The 24,665-nt window shown below is 42.0% G+C and overlaps 5 non-coding genes across 5 annotated transcripts; all 5 read left to right on the top strand.

The window, feature by feature from the left end:
* The first annotated feature begins 12,275 nt into the window (after positions 1-12,275).
* Positions 12,276-12,490, top strand: LOC141131018 (small nucleolar RNA U3). Its single transcript, XR_012242646.1, has one exon. It is a non-coding gene; the product is annotated as a small nucleolar RNA U3 (small nucleolar RNA).
* Positions 12,491-13,169: 679 nt separating this feature from the next.
* Positions 13,170-13,381, top strand: LOC141130179 (small nucleolar RNA U3). The gene has a single exon (XR_012242026.1). It is a non-coding gene; the product is annotated as a small nucleolar RNA U3 (small nucleolar RNA).
* Positions 13,382-14,057: 676 nt separating this feature from the next.
* On the top strand, positions 14,058-14,272 carry LOC141130967 (small nucleolar RNA U3). Its single transcript, XR_012242600.1, has one exon. It is a non-coding gene; the product is annotated as a small nucleolar RNA U3 (small nucleolar RNA).
* Positions 14,273-14,948: 676 nt separating this feature from the next.
* Positions 14,949-15,163, top strand: LOC141131012 (small nucleolar RNA U3). The gene has a single exon (XR_012242640.1). It is a non-coding gene; the product is annotated as a small nucleolar RNA U3 (small nucleolar RNA).
* An 8,981-nt stretch (positions 15,164-24,144) lies between these two features.
* LOC141131039 (small nucleolar RNA U3) lies at positions 24,145-24,359 on the top strand. Its single transcript, XR_012242664.1, has one exon. It is a non-coding gene; the product is annotated as a small nucleolar RNA U3 (small nucleolar RNA).
* The last annotated feature ends 306 nt before the right edge of the window (positions 24,360-24,665 follow it).

Here is a 24,665-nt window from a genome sequence, read left to right as displayed (position 1 = left end):
ACACACTGTCCGCGTCTGGTCAGATGTTTCCAGGATTTCGGCATACCTTATGCGGTGCAGCTCAGAGCCCAGCCACGGGCGGGCGAGTAGCTTTGAGGCCCTAAAATACCCCGGTGGTGGACGGGAGGTTGCCTCTGTATGCCTGATGATGGAAGCATCAATGGCTAACAAGGTCTACGATCCTCCTCATTTTTTCATCATTTCCATGGCAGTCGTATCTGTGTATTTGTCTGTTCTAGACTATTTTTCCCTTTGGGGCTTGTTGTATCAGTACCGGGGCTCCTCCGCAGTGTTTCCGGGTCGTGGCCATCGCCGCTGTTCGCGCATGCGCAGAGCCCTCCTCAAGATCGAGGCTTGGCTCGCACGTGCACAATTCAGGCAGGCTTACGGCGGCCCTGCAGGCGCCGTACGGCCACCTCCCCGCGGCACGAGCGTGAGCGCGAGGTGGGGGAGGCGGTGACGTCACGGGCGGGGGATTTGAAAGCAGCTTCCAGCTCCTGCTTAGATGGGATTCCCTTAGGCAGTGAGCGGTAGCAAGTACAGCAGCTCCAGCTTCCCCAGCCCTGGTTTGCTTGGTGAGTGTCTGATGCCTTCTTCATACAGCCTTCTCTATTTTGCTCTTTGCATATATTTAATGGGAAATGATGCTTATTTTCTGCTTTGATTTCTCTCTGGTTTCGCCACTAATCAAGGCACTTAAACAAGCCCTTAAATGGGAAGATCCGTCCACCCCCCGGCTAAGCAGAAAAAGTTTTTAAGCAGCTGGTGAACTTTCTGCTCCTTACCGAATTAAAAGACATTATTGATGAACAATGGAATAAGGTGGACAAGAAGACTTCCATTTCTAATAAAACTTCTAGATTATACCCCTTCAAGGCAGAGGAAGTAAAATATCTGGAAAATGCTCCTCTTGTGGATGCAGCTTTGATGCGTCTAGCCAAGCATGTTACTCTCCCTTTGGAGGATGCGGTATCCTTTAAGGACGGTCTTGAGAGAAAGATAGACCAGGACCTCAAGAGGATCTATGGGCTTGCCGGTATGGCTTGCAAACTTGCCCTGGCGCTGTCTAAGACCATGGAAGCCTGGATGGAGAACGTAGACTCCTTCCTCAGGGGTGTTTTAAAAGAGTTGACTAGGAGTTTGGCAGCGGCGGAGCTAAAGATAGCGGCAGTCTTTCTGGGGGAGGCATCTATCGACCTGATCTGCCTGCTGGCATGGATTATGTTATCCTCAGTCACAGCCAAGCGGGCCTTATGGTTACATCCCTGGCTCGCTGAGTAAGCCTGGTGTCTCCAAGTAAGCCTGGTGTAACATTCCCTTTGAAGAGTCCTCTCTGTTTGACAACAAACTGGATGATGCCATTACCTGGGCCACGGGCGGTAAGTCTGGCTTCCTTCACCAGGACAGGCGTCTGTTTGGTCAGAAGAAGCTCCAGTACAGAAGATGCAGCCAGGAGCACTGGAGAGAAGCATGCTCTCACAAGCCTGGCCGGGACTTCAATAAAAATTGGAGCAGAGGGCAGGCATCCTTCCGTAAGCCCCCTAGGGGCCAGACGTCCAGTGGTCGCGAGCCGGCTAAGTCCTTTTGAGATTGCGCCCGCCCAGGCGGGTCAGGTGGGAGCCCGTCTGCTCCTCTTCCAGCAGGTCTGGGTGGCCTCAATCTCAGACTACGGTGTTGTCAGGACGGTCTCATCAGGACACAAATGGGCCTTCCCCAGTACCCCTCCCCCCAGATTTGTCTCCATGTGGACATACTGAAGACTCAGTGGTACACATCCCAAAGGACGAATGGTTCCAGGTTCGAAAGAAAAGTGATTCTTGGAGCCCAGTCATAGACCTGACTTACATCGACAAATTTATAAAAAACGGAAAATTCAGGATGGAGACTCTGTCAACCATTCAGCAATCCGTAAAGCCAGGAGATTGGCTGATTAAAAGATGCCTATTTCCACATCCCAGTGGAAAGGGAATTTCACGAATACCTCCGGTTCCAAGTCGGGGAAGAACACCTGCAATTCATCTGCCTTCCCTTCGGGCTGACAACCCCCCCTCCGAGTTCTCTTGGCCATAAGTTCTGTTGGCCATAGTGGCCCTCATCAGACTGAAAGGTATACGTCTTTACCATTACCTCGGCAACCTCCTAGTGTTGGCCCAAGACAGAGAACAGTTACTGGTCCAAAGGGAGAAGGTAATCTCCACCTTGTCCAGCTTCAGTTGGCTCCTGAAACTGGAGAAAAGCCACCTAGACCCAGTCCAACGCCTGGTATACTTGGGAGCTCAGTTCGATACAGTAAAAAACACCATATCTCTCCCACTAGAGAAGATTCTGGTTATTCAAGAGAGAATTTCTCTGGCCCTATACACCTCATGTCTAAAAGCCTCTCAGTGCCTGGAAATCATTGGCACAATGATCTCCACGACCCCCATGGACATGTGGGCCCTGTGGCGGTTACGCCCTTTCCAGTCAGGATTCCTCCAGCAATGGAAATCAGGCGACAAGAACCAAACTATCCATGTATCTACAGCAATGAGGAACAGCATCTTCTGGTGGCTTCAGTGCAGAAACCTACTTAATTGCCACTCCATTGCCCCCATCTCCTGGGTCACGGTCACGACCGATGCCAGCCGTACCGGTTGGAGGGCCCTCTGCATATCGAACCTTGCTCAGGGTAAGTGGGACACTCATCTCTTCAACCCATGCTCGAACAATCTAGAACTTCGGGCAGCCTGGTGTGCCCTCCAGTCCTTCTCTCACCTCTTAAAGGGAGAGTCAGTGTTATTAAGGATGGACAATACCACGGCAATATTCTATGTGAAAAGGCAAGGAGGCACACGAAGCTCCACACTCCTTCGGGAAGTCAAACCCATCTTATCATGGGCCCAGAAGAACCTGTTCAGCATTTCGGCAGTCTTCATCCCCGGAGTCCAGAACACTCAGGCGGACTTCCTTTCATGCACTCAGTTGGACAACAACAAGTGGTCTCTTCATGTGAAGACATTCGAGTGGATTCTATCAATGGGAGTCAATCCCGAAGTGGATCTTTTCGCTTCCACCTGCAACTTCAAAGTGAAGACATTTTACACTCGGGGTCGTTGCAATCAGGCCTTCGGAACAGATGCCCTGACGGATCATTGGAGTTTCAAGGAGGCGTATGTCTTTTCCCCGCTCCCGATTATCCTCAGATTCCTGCGGAGGCTTCAAACGGAAGCGGTCGAAGTGGTGACAATAGCACCATACTGGCAAAACAGGCCTTGGTTTCCCCTTCTGATCCAGCTCAGTTCCGGTGCCTCTACCTCTCAGGCCGGACCTTCTTTCTCAAGGGATGGTCCTGCATCCTTGTCTGGCATGACTGAGACTGATGGTCTGGTTCTTGAGAGGGAGAGGCTGGAATCTTTTGGGTGCTCCTCAAAAGTTATCTCCACCCTCATAAGCTCAAAAAGGACAAGCACAAATAAAGTTTATGGGAGGATCTGTGCCAAATTTGTAGAGTTTTCCTCTTCTACGGGCAGATCCTTCAGACATCCAGAAGTTCAGGATATTCTCAGTTTCCTTCAATCTGGCCTAGATCTACCATTATCTATCAGCTCTCTTAGAGTCCAAGTTTCAGCCTTGTCAGCCTTCTGTGGTACTTCATGGGCGGTTCATTCTTTAATTCGACAGTTCTTTCATGGGGCGTCAAGACTCAAGCCCCAAAGAAGACCAAGGTTCCCTAAATGGGATCTTGTCCTCGACTATCTGTCTGGACCCAGTACCGCGGGGCCCTCCCCGCTTTCCATTAGAGACTTCTTAGCAAAAGTAGCTTTCTTAGTAGCCATCACCTCGGCTAAAAGGGTCTCTGAGATCGGGTCACTAGGTCATGAAGAACCCTTCCTGATGTTTTTTCCGGACCGGGTAGTCCTCATCCCTATGCTGGGCTCAAACCCAAAAGTGACTTCAGTGTTCCACGGGAACCAAGAGATTGTCTTGTAATGGATGTGACTATGAGTATTATGGTGAAATGCCTATTTCCAATATAACCATATAGATATAGGTGCTTACTTCAGCCTCTGCTATCAGCCTTAACTATATTCAATTAGATGTCTGCCAGCTTACCCTCCCTCCATGTGGAACAGAACTGCAAGAGTTAAGAACAAGTTAAAGGAGATTGCGCCTGTTTTCAAGAGCTGGAAACAAGACACCCTATTTAGCTATGATAGTTTGCTATTCCTTTATATAGATATAACCCAGCTAAAAGCTTATACTTCGTCATAATAAGGAATATGTATATTTTGCAGTCCGCATACGCTTGTCTTATTTGATATTTGATTTGATAACAAAATATCCGGCTCACGGCATATTAGCCGGAGTCCAGGAAGTAATAAAGGAGAAGTATCAAGCTACTGAACTGTCTCTGTGTCAGTAATTTGCTTCGAGTGTGCACACTTTTACATTGAAGGTTAATTTGGCCAGGGGGACAGAAACAAAAGTACCGAACGGTTCTGGTTCGGTCCAAAACAGTCTTACCTACATTCAGGACCCTGGGTTCGTCGGAGACTCACTCTCTGGACGTAGGTGAAGTTCTAAAAGATTATCTACGAATTACTTCTCCCTTTAGATGTGCTGATCACCTCTTTATCCTGCACTCTGGTGGTAATAAAGGAAAGAAAGCTTCAACCAGGACAATTGCGGCCTGGATCATGCAGACCATCAAGCAAGCATATAAGGCTAAGGGCTTGACTCCTCCACAGGCGGTGACAGCACACTCTACCAGGGGAATAGCAGCTTCTTGGCCAGCAGCCTGGCATGTGGCTTCAGACATCATTTGCAAAGCGGCCTCCTGGGCCTCTATCAATACATTCATGTCTCATTATTGCATAGAGCCTGCTTCACTGTCTTCTGTAAACTTTGGTCTGAAAATCCTATCGGTTGATAGGACAAATTAAAATAATTTTTTGTTCAAGCATACCCTCCCATGTGGATTGGTTATTTCCCACACGTAGGCTGCCATGGAGTCCGTTAGGAAAAAGGAAAATTTATTGTCAAATACTTACCGTAATTTTCCTTTCCTGACGGACTCCATGGCAGATGGAGTTCCCACCCATTGGTTAATGAGTAGGCTAGTTACGCAACGCAGTACCTAGCGTTGAGTGCTCATTTATTTGAATGGGGTCCTATAGCATTGGAGAGGAGGCAGGGTTAGCCCACACATAGGCTGCCATGGAGTCCATCAGGAAAGGAAAACTACGGTAAGTATATGACAATAAATTTTCCTTTTTATATATTTCTTCATTCTTCAAAAAAAGTGACAAAAAATTACAACTTTAAAAAACTCGCCAAGCCTCTTAAATACCTTGAACTTCCAAAAAGGGGTCATTTGGGGGGTATTTGTACTGTTCTGGCATTTTAGGGCCTCAAGAAATGAAAGCTCTATTTATGTAAAAAAAAATTATATACATTTAATTTGCATACAGTGTTGCATGACCAAGCAATTGCCAGTTAAAATAGCACAGTGCTGAATAACAAAAAATGCCCTAGTCATGAAGGGGGTAAAACATTCTGAAGGTCAAGTGGTTAATGTTTATTCTATGACATTATTGATGGCAAGCAGGAAGCAGCAGCTTATGTGACAATATATTCTTTCAATAACATATAGCAGGACTTGTGATTGGAAAAATCAAGATTGAGTTATGCAAAAAGTGTAGCTTGATAATCTTTCAAGAAAGATTTCTTTTGAGGTTTTCCAAAAAATAAAAAATAAATACATTGCCATTTAGGCCAGATTCAATGTGTTTCCTGATTTGCAGAAATGCACTACAGTCCATTTAAAATTATTTCCTATGGCTCTGGTTCACATCTGTGCATTTTTAGCTGGTGCAGATTTTGGAAAGGGACTTTTTTACTCACAGCAGATTGATTAATTGGTTTAATAGACTTAAATGGAACCGCAACAAAAATGCAAGTATTGCGTTTTTAATATGTTTTTCATGCATTTCCGCTGATAATCACCCCTTCCCCTATCAACAAACTTCCCAGGCTGCCCAGAAAACCAGGAAGTGAGGCAAGACCATGGCAATAAAGGGATATATGAAATAAAGTTACACAATTCATGAACAGTTAACCTGCCAAATGGCCATGCTTACAGTACATATAGAAATGAGTGCAGAAATCAATGCACATCACAGCCCCCCTAAAGTAAAAAATTCATAGGTTACCCTAACATGAAGGAGAAACCAAGAGGGAATATACTCTGTCCAGGAGCTGATAGGAGGGCAGGCATGAGGCCAGGGCACAGCAGAGGACTAAGGAAAAGGGAACCTGAAAGGCAAATGAGGGGTTTTGTGAAATTAAGAAACATTTTTTTTTTTTACATATTTTTATTATTATTTTTATTTATTTAATCTCTATTTTTATTCTATTTTTGTTATTTACATTTTTATTTTGAATTGTATTTATTTTATCTCTCTACTTTTACTTTATAATAATTTATATTTACATTTATGTTATTTTGATTCAATTTGTTTTGATTTATTTTGATCTATTATATTTATTTCATTTTGTCTTGATTTATCTAATTGATTCTATTTATTTAGATCCATTTATTTTATTTATTCCAGTATGGCCGAATCCGGCGGATAATATGACCATGTGTGGGCTTCATCGGACCTTCAGCTGACTTTTTCTGTCGAAAGTCTGACAGACTTTAGATTTGGAACATGCTTCAAATCTTTACGTCGTAACTCCGTCGGTCCCAGTTCCTATCGAGAAATCCTCTAGTCTGTATGCTAGTCCAATGGACAAAAAACGACGCATGCTCAGAAGCAAGTACGAGACGGAAGCGCTCGCTCTGGTAAAACTAGTGTTCGTATTGTAGCTAGCACATTCCTCACGCTGCAAATTCTGTGATCATTGAATGCAGTGCATTAATTGTCTTCTTTATAATACTAGAAGAACAAAGTTGTTTTGTTGCTCATATTCACACAGAGTTCTCAGAAACTGATTTCTGGATTATTTCTCTTGATCTCCTGAATGATATTGTATTATTTAAAAGCCCGATCTCCATAATATAATGTTTACACATTTGTTTTTTGTAGTCATCTTTTATTATTTTTTATTTCATCAAGATCATTTTTTAGGATTGTTGCAAAAATATTTTCTATGATCTCCATTACCACAAGAACCCTTTTTTATATATTTTTTTTGTTGTAAAGTTACAACAAGAACATTAGATAATTCTTTTTTGAACCTCAAGGAGGTTGTTGTCCTTTGTTAATTTGTCTTTTAAAATGTATTTTTAATAAAAAACATAGGCATGTTTTTTCAGAAAATAAAATATCCAATTATTCTGGTTAACAATATAAAGATGAAGTCAACACTGGAGAAACTTTAGGAATTTGTGAAGCCTTTTGGCCCCAGGGCACACATCAAGTCTGTGGAAAAGAAAATTGTGATCTTGAGGAGTCCATATAATATAGGGAGCACAATCTGGTCCAGGAATCCCAGAGATCAAGAGCAGCAGCAGATGACATATATGTCCCCAGACTGTGGTACTACACCAGCCTGCATTTTCTGTCAGACCAGACTGAACCCAGGCCATCACTTTCTTCTCTTAGTTGCAGCCCTCCCTACCACGCTGCCCTGCAACCCTCCCTGCAGCCTTCCCTCCATGCTGCCCTGCAACCTTTCTTGGAGGCTGTGGCTCTGGTGGTTGACTTGTGGCAGGAGGAGCAGAAGGAGGGGCTTGTTAATTTATTTGGGTGTTGACAGTTAACTTGCCCTTCAGCCCCTTGTGAATGACATCTGAAAAAAGTTTTTCACTAAGGAGGAGTTGGCCCTTCTCCATTTCGAGCAACCCGCTGGCTAAATAACAGCCATAGGCCTCTTCAGGTTCGAGGGAGCCCTTGAGAAAATTTGTAGCTTCTCTCATGAGGCGCAGTGATGCCTCCTCTGTCACCGTCCCCTTCCTAGGCCTTTTTGTATGAAGGCGGAGGGGAGGCACCTGTGATTGTCTGCTGCTCCTACTGGGCCCGGCCACCTCCTGGCTGACACTAACCCCTGGCTCCTCCTGGCTGACACTAACCCCTGTCTCCTCCTGGCTGTCACTGGGCCCGGCCCCTGCCTGCCTGCCACTTTCCACACCTTTCTCCTGGCTGAGCTCATCCTGTGTATAAAAAAGGGACATAGTTTTAGTTTTTGGTTCATCAATCACATACAATTTTCAGCTCATGACTTGCAAATTCAATGTGGATTTTATCCAAAAGATGATGTCTACATATCAATTGACATAGTGGCCAAAAAATTGTCATCAGCTAGAAAAAATGCTGGTGTCAGAATGATACTCTTTTATATGTAATAGAACATCTAGTTAACATAATTAATATTAGGACACTAAATATGTCTAAAAATAATATACATGGCTCCAGATGGTCACATCCAGTTCTTTCAGGATGGAAGTCCCAGGTTGGTCCTCATCAGCCTCTGCTGGGGTGGAGGGAAGGGTGGAGAGAGGGTTGAAAGAGATTCCCAATTTTCCTATCCGCAATCTCCATGGTTGCTTCTGGGATGAAAGTCTGCACAAATGCCAGAAATCTCTCCAGCGTTGACTTCCTTAGTGTTTTAATGTAATATTGAGGGTGTTTGATTTATACTTCTTATAAATTGTGTGAGAAATTCAGGGTCCTTAAATTTATTATTAATTTTTTCTGTAAAAGACAATAAACACTAATGTTAGGCTAAGCTCTTATAATCTTATCCCAACATAGGCCTCAATCTTTAAGCAGTATAGGCCGCTACAAAGTTAATAAAATTTACCTTCGTCTCTGACGCTCGCAACTTCAGTTCTGCTTTCCTCCGCGCACTGAACGTACATACGGCACATGCGTGATAGCTTTATACACACTGCGCATGCATGAAACTCCACCTGCATCGCCCGCCCCTGACGTTCTTTTTTAACGAATATTCTCTGCCCCCTTCTCTACGCACAGAACGTACGAACGGAACATGCGTGTTAGCTTTATACACACTGTACATGCATGAAACTCCGCCTGCGTCGCCCGCCCCTGATGTTCTTTTTTAATGAATATTCTCTGCCCCCTTTTCTCTACAGCGCGCAGTAGGAGCAACAATGGCAGAGACACAACAGGTGTGTACTAATGCTTCAAGTAATGAGGAAAGCCCAGAGCCCAGAACGTCCCGATCCGGGAAGAGGAGATTTACGGCCTCCAATTTTGCCTTTGAAGAGATGGTAGCAATTTTGCTGAAAAAAGATTATGATGGGAAGCATGGACCGTATGCCCAGCCTAATTTAAGAAAGGCAAAAATAATGTCGAAAGTGGTGAAGACCCTGCATCATCATTTTGGGGTACGGCGCTCTACAATTCAGCTGAGGAAACGATGGTCCAACCTAAAACTCAGGGAGCCGAATCAGTACAGATGAATCCAGAAAGTGTTAAAAAAATTACAAAAAAATAGAGGCCTGTTTGTTAAAAAAAAAATGTTAAAAAAATATAAAAAAACAGAGGCCTGTTTGTTAAAAAAAAATCTTACAAAAATTACAAAAAACAGAGGCCTGTTTGTTTAAAAAAATAAATAAATAAAAGAGAGGCCTGTTTGTTATTAAGAATTTTAAAAATAAAAAAAAATAAAAGAGAGGCCTGTTTGTTCAAAAAACAAAAAAAAATCATTTTTAAAAATAAAAGAATTATATTGTTTTACAAATAAATTATATATATATTAAAAACAATTTTTTTAAGAAATGCACATGTGAATGTGCACAGATTAAAAATTCTGTTAATAAACAAAATGTGTGGCTTCTTCTTTCAATGCTCAATACCAGTTTTGTAAGTTATTTGGTGTTTACAGTGGGGCTTATTTACACTTGGCACTACAAGTGCACTAGGATAACCTAGGAGACAGCCAAAAAGAAAGGCAAGCAATAAATACATTTCTAGATTTTATCTGATCATTATTTTTTATTAAAACAAATTATAGATTGTCTGGCATTGCAATGGCCCCTACCCGTAAAAAAAATCAACATATTTATCCCAAACTTGACAGGTGCTTTGGGGGGCCAAGCCAGTACGGGCAGTATCCCATCAGAGGATTCTCTATAAGTCTGGCCTCAGGCCCAAGTGATGCAAGATAATTGCTCAAATGTTTGTGTAAATAATTGTGCAGGATGCAGCACGCTAGGACAAGGTGATTTAGTTTGTAGTCTGCCATGTGGATAGCTGTCTGAAACAGGCAGAACCAGCTGGCCATTATCCCGAAGGCATTCTCCACAACTCTTCTCGCTTTGGCCAGCCGGTAGTTAAAAACCCTCCTCTCTGGGGTGAGGGTCTCTTGGGGGAATTCCCTCATCATGTGCTCGCCCAGACCAAAGGCTTCATCTGCAATGAAGACAGAGGGAAGTCCTTCCAAGTTATCCGCATCAGGTGGCAATTCCAGGCCACCACTCTGGAGACGCTGGTAGAACTCCATCTGGGCGAAGACTCCTCCATCCGACATCCGGCCATTCTTCCCCACGTCCACATACAGAACTTCATATTGTGCCGACACCACCACCATTAAGACAATACTATGAAACCCCTTATAATTAAAATAGTATGGCCCCGAATTGGGTGGTGGCACGATGTGGACATGTTCCCCATCTATAACCCCTCCACAGTTGGGAAAGTCCCAATGGTTGGCAAAATGGGATGCCACAGTCTACCATTCCTTTGGCGTTGAGGGAAACTGGGGAATCAAACAAGAAAAAAAAATATAAGTACTTTTGCACATAACATTGCAAGCACATTACACAAAAAACATTATTGCCCAGCATCAGTATAACATTAATTGTAAGTATTATTTAAATAAAGACTAAAATATAAAGGTCCACTTATCAGATTCATCACCCCCTCTGATGGCCCATTGATAAATTTTAGGGGGGGAGGGGATTCTAAATCAATTTAAGGACACATAGACCATTTGGAGACATTTGGGGGGAGGGAAATCTAAAGCAATTTAAGGACACACAGACCATTTGGAGACATTTTAGGGGGGGAGGGGATTCTAAAGCAATTTAAGGACACACAGACCATTTGGAGACATTTTGGGGGGGGGGGGATTCTAAAGCAATTTAAGGACACACAGACCATTTGGAGACATTTTAGGGGGGAGGGGATTCTAAAGCAATTTAAGGACACACAGACCATTTGGAGACATTTTAGGGAGGGTGATTCTAAAGCAATTTAAGGACACACAGACCATTTGGAGAAATTTTTGTGAGGTGCTTTTAAAACTTTGCTCAGGTTACCAAAGGGACATCCAAAAGAATCCAGATAGCCAATATAAGGCATCAAAAAATGTTACGATTTGAGAGAAAAGAATTGCAAAATGATTTTTCTTTAGAATAGGACTGTGACAGACCTAGCCGGGAAAGAGACTTTTGGAGGGGACTGTATGCTAGCCTCTTGCCGATCAATCGGGGGCCCTTGCATTTGGGGGAACGGTGCTCTTTGTGAGCTGTATGTCTGGGGACCCTGGATTTGCCATATTGGAATAATGGCTGATTCATAATGCTGGGACAGATACTGGTAGGAGATGCTGATGTAAATTCCAACACCTGCTCATTCAGAGTGGTTGTTTGAGTGCTGAGAGTCTTGTATTGTTTCAAAAACAGCTGAGTTTCCAATTTTGTGTTTTGGTCTAATTTGTAAACCATGTCTTTTATTTACTAATTGCCAGATGGAAACAAAAATGACATGAAATTTCTATGTGGGAAGGTTGTTAGCAGTACGACAGGCAGTCGCTGCTCATGTTTTTCCTTTGGCTTGGGCGCTTGGAGGAAATGGAAACAGCGCTCATGGAACCCAAGGAAAGATTCTGGGGCTTTATATGTTAGAGAGACAAAGAAAAGACTGTCCTCACTGACAAACCATTCTTTCGGAAGCAAAGGAAACATGCCAGGCCATTCTGTTTTTAAAGAGGTGAAAACAAAAATGCTCCATCTGCGTTGTAGTCTCTCCTGTTTCTGCGCTGAACAAGACTGTGAGGTGCTTTTAAAACTTTGCTCGGGTTACCAAAAGGACATCCAAAAGAATCAAGATAGCCAATATAAGGCATCAAGAAATGTTACGATTTGAGAGAAAAGAATTGCAAAATGATTTTTCTTTAGAATAGGACGTTGGCAAACAGGCATCTTAATTAATACTAATTGATTTTTACAAATAGTTTACATTGGAGGTTAACAAACATGTTCACCAATTGTTGAAGGAATAGTGATTAAGATGTTGCTGAAATCTTTGCCGTGGCAAGGTAGGACCATACTTTCAGGGATCATTTCTGTAGGATTCAAAGGGAGAAATGTGCTCGAAAGCGTCCAAACTCACCTTCCACGATGATAAATTTTAGGGTTCTTGTCTCAGAAGGATTCTTGTTGGCAGCGCTGCTCTATGCAGGTGCTGCCACCATTTGATGACGTGGTCATCTTTCTAGATGGGAAGATGGTAGGAGGGAGCTCATTCAGAGTGGTTGTTTGAGTGCTGAGAGTCTTGTATTGTTTCAAAAACAGCTGAGTTTCCAATTTTGTGTTTTGGTTTAATTTGTAAACCATGTCTTTTATTTACTAATTGCCAGATGGAAACAAAAATGACATGATATTTCTATGTGGGAAGGTTGTTAGCAGTGCGACAGGCAGTCGCTGCTCATGTTTTTCCTTTGGCTTGGGCGCTTGGAGGAAATGGAAACAACGCTCATGGAACCCAAGGAAAGATTCTGGGGCTTTATATGTTAGAAAGACAAAGAAAAGACTGTCCTCACTGACAAACCATTCTTTCGGAAGCAAAGGAAACATGCCAGGCCATTCTGTTTTTAAAGAGGTGAAAACAAAAATGCTCCATCTGCGTTGTAGTCTCTCCTGTTTCTGCGCTGAACAAGACTGTGAGGTGCTTTTAAAACTTTGCTCGGGTTACCAAAAGGACATCCAAAAGAATCAAGATAGACAATATAAGGCATCAAGAAATGTTACGATTTGAGAGAAAAGAATTGCAAAATGATTTTTCCTTAGAATAGGACGTTGGCAAACAGGCATCTTAATTATTACTACTTGATTTCTACAAGTAGTTTACATTGGAGGTTAACAAACATGTTCACCATTTGTTGAAGGAATAGTGGTTAAGATGTTGCTGAAATCTTTGCCATGGCAAGGTAGAACTATACTTTCAGGGATCATTTCTGTAGGATTCAAAGGGAGAAATGTGCTCGAAAGGGTCCAAACTCACCTTCCACGATGATGAATTTTAGTGTTCTTGTCCCAGAAGGATTCTTGTTGGCAGTGCTGTTCTATGCAGGTGCTGCCACCATTTAATGACGTTGTCATCTTTCTAGGTGGGAAGATGGCATGAGGTAACTCATTCAGAGTGGTTGTTTGAGTGCTGAGAGTCTTGTATTGTTTCAAAAACAGCTGAGTTTCCAATTTTATGTTTTGGTCTAATTTATAAACCATGTCTTTTATTTACTAATTGCAAGATGGAAACAAAAATGACATGATATTTCTATGTGGGAAGGTTGTTAGCAGTGCGACAGGCAGTCGCTGCTCATGTTTTTCCTTTGGCTTGTGCACTTGGAGGAAATGGAAACAATACTCATGGAACCCAAGGAAAGATTCTGGGGCTTTATATGTTAGAAAGACAAAGAAAAGACTGTCCTCACTGACTAATCATTCTTTCGAAAGCAAAGGAAATATGCTAGGCCATTCTGTTTTTAAAGAGGTGAAAACAAAAATGCTCCATCTCCGTTGTAGTCTCGCCTGTTACTGCGCTGAACAAGACTGTGAGTTGCTTTTAAAAATTTGCTCGGGTTACCAAAAGGACATCCAAAAGAATCAAGATAGCCAATATAAGACATCAAAAAATATTACGATTTGAGAGAAAAGAATTGCAAAATGATTTTTCTTTAGAATAGGATGTTGGCAAACAGGCATCTTAATTATTACTACTTGATTTCTACAAGTAGTTTACATTGGAGGTTAACAAACATGTTCACCATTTGTTGAAGGAATAGTGGTTAAGATGTTGCTGAAATCTTTGGCGTGGCAAGGTAGGACTTTACTTTCAGGGATCATTTCTGTAGGATTCAATGGGAAAAATGTGCTCAAAAGTGTCTAAACTCACCTTCCACGATGATGAATTTTAGGGTTTTTGTCTCAAAAGGATTCTTGTTGGCAGTGCTGCTCTATGCAGGTGCTGCCACCATTTGATGACATTGTTATCTTTCTAGATGGAAAGATGGCAGGAGGGAACTCATTCAGAGTGGTTGTTTGAGTGCTGAGAGTCTTGTATTGTTTCAAAAACAGCTGAGTTTCCAATTTTGTGTTTTGGTCTAATTTGTAAACCATGTCTTTTATTTACTAATTGCCAGATGGAAACAAAAATGACATGATATTTCTATGTGGGAAGGTTGTTAGCAGTGCGACAGGCAGTCGCTGCACATGTTTTTCCTTTGGCTTGGGCGCTTGGAGGAAATGGAAACAACGCTCATGGAACCCAAGGAAAGATTCTGGGGCTTTATATGTTAGAAAGACAAAGAAAAGACTGTCCTCACTGACAAACCATTCTTTCGGAAGCAAAGGAAACATGCCAGGCCATTCTGTTTTTAAAGAGGTGAAAACAAAAATGCTCCATCTGCGTTGTAGTCTCTCCTGTTTCTGCGCTGAACAAGACTGTGAGGTGCTTTTAAAACTTTGCTCGGGTTACCAAAATGACATCCAAAAGAATCAAGATAGACAATATAAGGCATCAAGAAATGTTACGATTTGAGAGAAAAGAATTGCAAAATGATTTTTCCTTAGAATAGGACGTTGGCAAACAGGCATCTTAATTATTACTACTTGATTTCTACAAGTAGTTTACATTGGAGGTTAACAAACATGTTCACCATTTGTTGAAGGAATAGTGGTTAAGATGTTGCTGAAATCTTTGCCATGGCAAGGTAGGACTATACTTTCAGGGATCATTTCTGTAGGATTCAAAGGGAGAAATGTGCTCAAAAGTATCCAAACTCACCTTCCACGATGATGAATTTTAGGATTCTTGTCTCAGAAGGATTCTTGTTGGCAGTGCTGTTCTATGCAGGTGCTGCCACCATTTGATGACATTGTCATCTTTCTAGATGGGAAGATGGCAGGAGGGAACTCATTCAGAGTGGTTGTTTGAGTGCTGAGAGTCTATTATTGTTTCAAAAACAGCTGAGTTTCCAATTCTGTGTTTTGGTCTAATTTGTAAACCATGTCTTTTATTTATTAATTGCCAGATGGAAACAAACATGACACGATATTTCTATGTGGGAAGGTTGTCAGCAGTACGACAGGCAGTCGCTGCTCTTGTTTTTCCTTTGGCTTGGGCGCTTGGAGGAAATGGAAACAATACTCATGGAACCCAAGGAAAGATTCTGGGGCTTTATATGTTAGAAAGACAAAGAAAAGACTGTCCTCACTGACAAACCATTCTTTCGGAAGCAAAGGAAACATGCCAGGCCATTCTGTTTTTAAAGAGGTGAAAACAAAAATGCTCCATCTGCGTTGTAGTCTCTCCTGTTTCTGCGCCTAACAAGACTGTGAGGTGCTTTTAAAACTTTGCTCGGGTTACCAAAAGGACATCCAAAAGAATCAAGATAGCCAATATAAGGCATCAAGAAATGTTACGATTTGAGAAAAAAGAATTGCAAAATGATTTTTCTTTAGAATAGGACGTTGGCAAACAGGCATCTTAATTAATAATATATACAACAGTGTAGTGCTGGACTAATAAAAATACGCATATAATAATATATGCGAAAGAGCCAAGATCCCAATATTTATAAGTGAATGTGAAAAAAAACATGTACCACTTAATCTCCAACAATTAAGTGTCCAAATACGTGTGATTAGATCAAATGCACCAATATGTATCCAAAACGAAAATTAATATATAATAAACTTAAAATATATCATATAAATCTGATGTGGATAATTAAAATTACATCGACATGTGATGAGAAACTTATTTCAATTATATATTAATTGATCCTTCGTGCTTAGTGATCACAATGAAAGTGAAAAATGAAAATGAATAATTGTAATGAAAGTCCCAGTAAATAATGAACCAAAAGTCCCAAACGTGACAACACTCCAACACAAAATCCGGTTCGATATTCCACCGCAGCTGTTGCCCACCACCAAAGGACAAATTGGAGGCTTACCGGACAGCCTGCGACCGCCCTTATTCAGGGGGGTCAAAACAGGCTCTGTAGAGATGTACCAATCCAGATGGTGTCCTCACCCATGCTTTCCCGATGTTCTCCAGATATTCCTATGGGAAGCCAAGGGGGGCCCCCTAGCAGAGTGTAGCAAGTGTTTCCCTCCGGATGCAATAGGGATTGAATCAAAAATGCCCCAAAAAGGAAAAGAGAGAGCTCCGATAGTGTAGGACAATCTCACTGGTTTATTTAAAAGGCATGAAAACAAATAAAACTTCTGGCAGGGAGAAATGAAACAAAAAACTCCGCCGCCGTTTAAAATCCAATCGCGCATGCGCGATGCGTGCTCGCGTTGTGACCCTACGGCCGTTTCGTCACAACTGACGTCATCAGGGGTACGTGGCCACGCTCGCGCATGCGCTTTAAATATACAAGCGCCATAGCGTCATAACTCTATTATTGGCTGAGGGGGAACAGGGGCGGATGATGATACTTAATTGTTGGTCATTCTAAGCCAATACAAATCGCCCATACACTCTTCCTTGATATATAGAAATATATGTATATAAAACTAAAAACGTACACCGCCATCTAGTGGCTGGAAAAGAAAAGTGCAAAACACACTCCAGATTAATTTTAATGTGTAGAGGCATAAGATAGCTCCCACTACAAGTGTGTATTGCACACTGCCATCTAGTGGTGGAATAAAGATAATTCACCAATATGGGGCACATAATGAAGTGCAAATAATTAGAGTGCTAAGGAAGCCAAAATAGATGTGGGTGGAATTAAGCTCCCCATCAGCCATCCCATGAACGATATATAAACATGTTTCCAATATAATACAAACATCATAATTTGTATATCAAAAATGGACACTTAATAATCTAAATATATCTAAAATCACAAAGTAAGTAAATATATATTGATAAAAATACAAATATAAATACAATCAATAAAAAAGGTAAAAAAGAGAAAAAAAGAAGAAAGGAGAGGATCATCTGTGTGAAGTTTTAATAGCTGTTAGTCTAAAGAGGGGGGAATCACCAGCAAAGAAATTTCTTTCAACTATTGTTGATGTAACAGTTGATATCCCACTCTATATTTAACCCATTCGGGGCATGGGAGTTCAATCTGTAGATCCAATTGGTTTCGGATCTAGAGATTGTTCTTTTTCCATTGCTACCCCGCCAATGGGGAACATACTTCTCAATGCCGATGAACACAGTTCCCTTAGGGTTCCTATCGTGTACGGCATCATAGTGCCTAGAGACACTGTGTTTATCGAAACCCTGTTTGATGTTGGTAATATGTTCCGCCAACCTCACATTCAATTTCCTAATGGTACGGCCAACATACTCCAACCCACATGGACACCTCAGTAGATATACTACGCATTTGGTTGTACATGTGATAAGCGATTTGATGGAGTATGTGGCACCAGTACCACTAGAGGTGAATTCTGTTATTCTCCTCTCTCGTAATGAATTGATGCTGCAGACATTGCATCTCCTACAGGGGGAGAATCCTTTTAAGTCCCCAAAAAAAGTAGGGCGTTTGGGTGGGACAAGGATGTTTGGTGCCAACAAATGTCTAAAACTGGTGGCCCCCTTAAATAGAATTCGCGGTTTTTCAGACAAAAGGGGTCCCAAGATTCGGTCATTTTTAATAACGGACCAATGTTTTCTAATAATTCTTTTAATGGCCCAGTGTTGGCTTGAATAAGTTGTAATGAAGGCTAGCCCAAAATCCTCCCTATCTTGTACTTGGGGAGGCTTGTCACGCAATAATTCCTCACGCTCCCTGCTCCCTATCTCCACAATCAGAGAATCCAACACAGCCGCATCATAGCCTTTAGTCACAAACCTCGATTTCAAATCCAAGGCCTCCTTATGGAACTCATTGGCATCTGAACAATTTCGTCTCAAACGCAGAAACTGGCCCTTTGGCACAGCAGATAACCAAGACTGGTGATGACAGGAATCAAGTGGTATAAAACTATTCCTGTCTGTTATTTTAAAGTGAGTTGAGGTGGTAATAACACCATTAACAACAGTGATGGTTAAATCCAAAAAGTGGATTTGGGTAGAGCTAGCTTCATGGGTAAGTGATATGCCCCTGTCGTTATTATTAAGTACGGACAGAAAGGTGGTTACAGAATTGGTGTCACCATCCCAAATGAACAGGACATCGTCGATAAATCTCCTCCACATAACCAACTGGGGAGGGCTGTCCTTTAATACCACATCCTCCTCCCACTTGGCCATGAAGAGATTGGCCATACTGGGAGCAAATTTAGCTCCCATGGCCACTCCCTTCGTTTGTAGATAGTGCGCACCACCATACCAGAAATGGTTATGTTCCATCGAGAAGTCCAGTAGCTCCATCACGAAATTACATTGCGTGATGGAGATACTGGAGTCTCGATAGAGGAAATGGCGTACAGCCTCGTGTCCTAGACAGTGGGATATAGAGGTGTAGAGTGATGTGACATCAGCTGTCACCAGCATATATGTAGATTTCCACTCCACTTCCCTCAATATATTGAGGACGTGTTTAGTGTCCCTAAGATACGAGGGAGTGCCCACCACCAGTGGTTGTAGGAAAAAATCAATGTATTTTCCGACACGTGAAGTTACCGAATCAATACCACTGATGATGGGCCTCCCTGGTGGATTGGTCAAGGTCTTATGAATTTTCGGCAATATGTACATTACCGGTAGCCGAGGGGCTAAAGGGACCAAATATTCCCTCTCCTTTTTATCAAGGATCCCTAAATCATAACCTTTCTCAATCAAAACCCTGAGTTCCCGCTTAAAACCAGAGGTTGGATCTGAAGGTAAAGAGGAATACGTATCCGTATCCGAAAGGATTCTCAAAACTTCGTTGTTATAGTTGTCATGATCCATGATAACTATTGCTCCGCCTTTATCGGCGGGGCGTATCACAATGTCCTTTCTATTCATCAAGGCCTCCAAACCCACTTTTATATTATGCTGCGTTTGTACTGATCTAACATTTAGGTTAGCCAGATCATTCAGCACCAAATCCCGAAAAACGGTAACGTTCGGTGCTCCAGTGCTGGGAGGGTTGAAAAGTGATGCATTTCTTAGTCCTGAGTGTGTAACCACAGAGGCCTCTCTGCTTAGCTGTCTAGCAGGATTACTTAAAACATACCTTTTTATATTTAGTTTCCGTGTGTATTTCTGCACATCAATGAATGTTTGGAATTTATTGAGATTCTGTGGTGGTACGAACTTCAGACCCTTACTAAGGGTCGATAGTTCTTCCTTGGATATTTCCTTGGTGCTTAGATTTATGATACCACTTATATCCTCCTCCTTTTTGGGGTGAAGCTTCCTCCCCCCTCTGCACCCTCTCTTGCATCTCCGTTTCTTTTGTTCCTTCCCCTTCCGGCCCACTGAAAATCCCGATGAGGACGGTTATCCTCAGTGTGTCGGTTGTGGGAGGAATCTGAGGGATTATAATCCCTATTGGAATCAAATGCCTTATCGTTCATACCATCATATAAAGGAGAAAATCTATTCCCAACGTTAGCCCCATATTGTTCGTATACCTCATCATTTTTACGCTGGTTTCCCCGGGGCTTTTGTCGCTGAAAATCAGGACGTCCTTGGTTACTCTCAAAATCATGATGTACTTCACGGTCATTCAATCGTCTCCAAGGTGTGGGGGACCGACGACGTGATCGGGAGGAGGAGTTCATCCTACCCCCTCTACCTCTCATATGTTGAGAATGTCTCCGAGGTCTAGCACCTCCCTATGAATGGGGGGAAGGGGAATAAACCTGAGATGTCTCCAGCCCAATATTCCCATGACTACCTTGGGACACGGGTCCAACTTGGGCCCTTGGGATGCTACTAGAAGTCATGGTAGTGGGGGGATCAGTGGAGGCAGGGACTTGCCACTTGAACACCAGGTTATCCCTGTAGTCCTTGGCATCCCTATTGTATTTCCTCCTTTTCTTTAATTTTTGTTCCGACTCCTCCTTAATCAGGAGAGTCTTCAAAGCTTCTGATTTACGAGTATATTCCTGATTATCTTTGAATGGTGTAAGCTTAGCTTTAATGATGTTGATCTCAATGTCTAGCATAGTGAGCCTACGCTTCTTTTTTGCTATTAAAAATTGCAGGAACCCCACACCTGCTTCATTAAAATATTTGAACCATTCTGCAAGTTCGTTATCCTCCTTTTGGGGGTTCACTTCCCACCTTAAACTTCTCGGGACCATATTAACTTTTACATACTCTTCCAAATATGCAATATCCCATCTTAGATGTACCTCAGAAACAGTGAGATTTTTTAATCTGAGGAAACATCCCGCTAAATCATCACTAGGGTCTTCTCTACCATCAAAAACACCCGTGGTGTCTATGACCAACTGTGACCTATATTCAAAGATATCCATTTGCAGGAGAGACACCAGCTGCAATAACTATGTATTGGAAATTACAAAAGGAAAAGGGAAAGGGGGAAAAATTGCGCTCGGTGTTTTATTTAAAAAGTGAAAAAGGAAGTATGAAAAACGTGAAGTAAATCCTGCCGCTAAAACACAATAACCCCAATACAAGGGCACACAAACTAAACAATATATACAACAGTGTAGCGCTGGACTAATAAAAATACGCATATAATAATATATGCGAAAGAGCCAAGATCCCAATATTTATAAGTGAATGTGAAAAAAAACATGTACCACTTAATCTCCAACAATTAAGTGTCCAAATACGTGTGATTAGATCAAATGCACCAATATGTATCCAAAACGAAAATTAATATATAATAACCTTAAAATATATCATATAAATCTGATGTGGATAATTAAAATTACATCGACATGTGATGAGAAACTTATTTCAATTATATATTAATTGATCCTTCGTGCTTAGTGATCACAATGAAAGTGAAAAATGAAAATGAATAATTGTAATGAAAGTCCCAGTAAATAATGAACCAAAAGTCCCAAACGTGACAACACTCCAACACAAAATCCGGTTCGATATTCCACCGCAGCTGTTGCCCACCACCAAAGGACAAATTGGAGGCTTACCGGACAGCCTGCGACCGCCCTTATTCAGGGGGGTCAAAACAGGCTCTGTAGAGATGTACCAATCCAGATGGTGTCCTCACCCATGCTTTCCCGATGTTCTCCAGATATTCCTATGGGAAGCCAAGGGGGGCCCCCTAGCAGAGTGTAGCAAGTGTTTCTCTCCGGATGCAATAGGGATTGAATCAAAAATGCCCCAAAAAGGAAAAGAGAGAGCTCCGATAGTGTAGGACAATCTCACTGGTTTATTTAAAAGGCATGAAAACAAATAAAACTTCTGGCAGGGAGAAATGAAACAAAAAACTCCGCCGCTGTTTAAAATCCAATCGCGCATGCGCGATGCGTGCTCGCGTTGTGACCCTACGGCCGTTTCGTCACAACTGACGTCATCAGGGGTACGTGGCCACGCTCGCGCATGCGCTTTAAATATACAAGCGCCATAGCGTCATAACTCTATTATTGGCTGAGGGGGAACAGGGGCGGATGATGATACTTAATTGTTGGTCATTCTAAGCCAATACAAATCGCCCATACACTCTTCCTTGATATATAGAAATATATGTATATAAAACTAAAAACGTACACCGCCATCTAGTGGCTGGAAAAGAAAAGTGCAAAACACACTCCAGATTAATTTTAATGTGTAGAGGCATAAGATAGCTCCCACTACAAGTGTGTATTGCACACTGCCATCTAGTGGCGGAATAAAGATAATTCACCAATATGGGGCACATAATGAAGTGCAAATAATTAGAGTGCTAAGGAAGCCAAAATAGATGTGGGTGGAATTAAGCTCCCCATCAGCCATCCCATGAACGATATATAAACATGTTTCCAATATAATACAAACATCATAATTTGTATATCAAAAATGGACACTTAATAATCTAAATATATCTAAAATCACAAAGTAAGTAAATATATATTGATAAAAATACAAATAAAAATACAATCAATAAAAAAGGTAAAAAAGAGAAAAAAAGAAGAAAGGAGAGGATCATCTGTGTGAAGTTTTAATAGCTGTTAGTCTAAAGAGGGGGGAATCACCAGCAAAGAAATTTCTTTCAACTATTGTTGATGTAACAGTTGATATCCCACTCTATATTTAAGCCATTCGGGGCATGGGAGTTCAATCTGTAGATCCAATTGGTTTCGGATCTAGAGATTGTTCTTTTTCCATTGCTACCCCGCCAATGGGGAACATACTTCTCAATGCCGATGAACACAGTTCCCTTAGGGTTCCTATCGTGTACGGCATCATAGTGCCTAGAGACACTGTGTTTATCGAAACCCTGTTTGATGTTGGTAATATGTTCCGCCAACCTCACATTCAATTTCCTAATGGTACGGCCAACATACTCCAACCCACATGGACACCTCAGTAGATATACTACGCATTTGGTTGTACATGTGATAAGCGATTTGATGGAGTATGTGGCACCAGTACCACTAGAGGTGAATTCTGTTATTCTCCTCTCTCGTAATGAATTGATGCTGCAGACATTGCATCTCCTACAGGGGGAGAATCCTTTTAAGTCCCCAAAAAAAGTAGGGCGTTTGGGTGGGACAAGGATGTTTGGTGCCAACAAATGTCTAAAACTGGTGGCCCCCTTAAATAGAATTCGCGGTTTTTCAGACAAAAGGGGTCCCAAGATTCGGTCATTTTTAATAACGGACCAATGTTTTCTAATAATTCTTTTAATGGCCCAGTGTTGGCTTGAATAAGTTGTAATGAAGGCTAGCCCAAAATCCTCCCTATCTTGTACTTGGGGAGGCTTGTCACGCAATAATTCCTCACGCTCCCTGCTCCCTATCTCCACAATCAGAGAATCCAACACAGCCGCATCATAGCCTTTAGTCACAAACCTCGATTTCAAATCCAAGGCCTCCTTATGGAACTCATTGGCATCTGAACAATTTCGTCTCAAACGCAGAAACTGGCCCTTTGGCACAGCAGATAACCAAGACTGGTGATGACAGGAATCAAGTGGTATAAAACTATTCCTGTCTGTTATTTTAAAGTGAGTTGAGGTGGTAATAACACCATTAACAACAGTGATGGTTAAATCCAAAAAGTGGATTTGGGTAGAGCTAGCTTCATGGGTAAGTGATATGCCCCTGTCGTTATTATTAAGTACGGACAGAAAGGTGGTTACAGAATTGGTGTCACCATCCCAAATGAACAGGACATCGTCGATAAATCTCCTCCACATAACCAACTGGGGAGGGCTGTCCTTTAATACCACATCTTCCTCCCACTTGGCCATGAAGAGATTGGCCATACTGGGAGCAAATTTAGCTCCCATGGCCACTCCCTTCGTTTGTAGATAGTGCGCACCACCATACCAGAAATGGTTATGTTCCATCGAGAAGTCCAGTAGCTCCATCACGAAATTACATTGCGTGATGGAGATACTGGAGTCTCGATAGAGGAAATGGCGTACAGCCTCGTGTCCTAGACAGTGGGATATAGAGGTGTAGAGTGATGTGACATCAGCTGTCACCAGCATATATGTAGATTTCCACTCCACTTCCCTCAATATATTGAGGACGTGTTTAGTGTCCCTAAGATACGAGGGAGTGCCCACCACCAGTGGTTGTAGGAAAAAATCAATGTATTTTCCGACACGTGAAGTTACCGAATCAATACCACTGATGATGGGCCTCCCTGGTGGATTGGTCAAGGTCTTATGAATTTTCGGCAATATGTACATTACCGGTAGCCGAGGGGCTAAAGGGACCAAATATTCCCTCTCCTTTTTATCATCTTAATTAATACTAATTGATTTTTACAAGTAGTTTACATTGGAGGTTAACAAACATGTTCACCAATTGTTGAAGGAATAGTGATTAAGATGTTGCTGAAATCTTTGCCGTGGCAAGGTAGGACCATACTTTCAGGGATCATTTCTGTAGGATTCAAAGGGAGAAATGTGCTCGAAAGCGTCCAAACTCACCTTCCACGATGATGAATTTTAGAGTTCTTGTCTCAGAAGGTTTCTTGTTGGTAGCGCTGCTCTATGCAGGTGCTGCCACCATTTGATGACATTGTTATCTTTCTAGATGGGAAGATGGTAGGAGGAAACTCATTCAAAGTGGTTGTTTGAGTGCTGAGAGTCTTGTATTGTTTCAAAAACAGCTGAGCTTCCAATTTTGTGTTTTGGTCTAATTTGTAAACCATGTCTTTTATTTACTAATTGCCAGATGGAAACAAAAATGACATGATATTTCTATGTGGGAAGGTTGTTAGCAGTGCGACAGGCAGTCGCTGCTCATGTTTTTCCTTTGGCTTGGGCGCTTGGAGGAAATGGAAACAACGCTCATGGAACCCAAGGAAAGATTCTGGGGCTTTATATGTTAGAAAGACAAAGAAAAGACTGTCCTCACTGACAAACCATTCTTTCGG

Source organism: Aquarana catesbeiana, linkage group LG02, assembly GCF_042186555.1.
Source record: "Aquarana catesbeiana isolate 2022-GZ linkage group LG02, ASM4218655v1, whole genome shotgun sequence".
NCBI classification, from domain to species: domain Eukaryota; kingdom Metazoa; phylum Chordata; class Amphibia; order Anura; family Ranidae; genus Aquarana; species Aquarana catesbeiana.
This window is presented reverse-complemented; position numbering and strand designations above follow the sequence as displayed.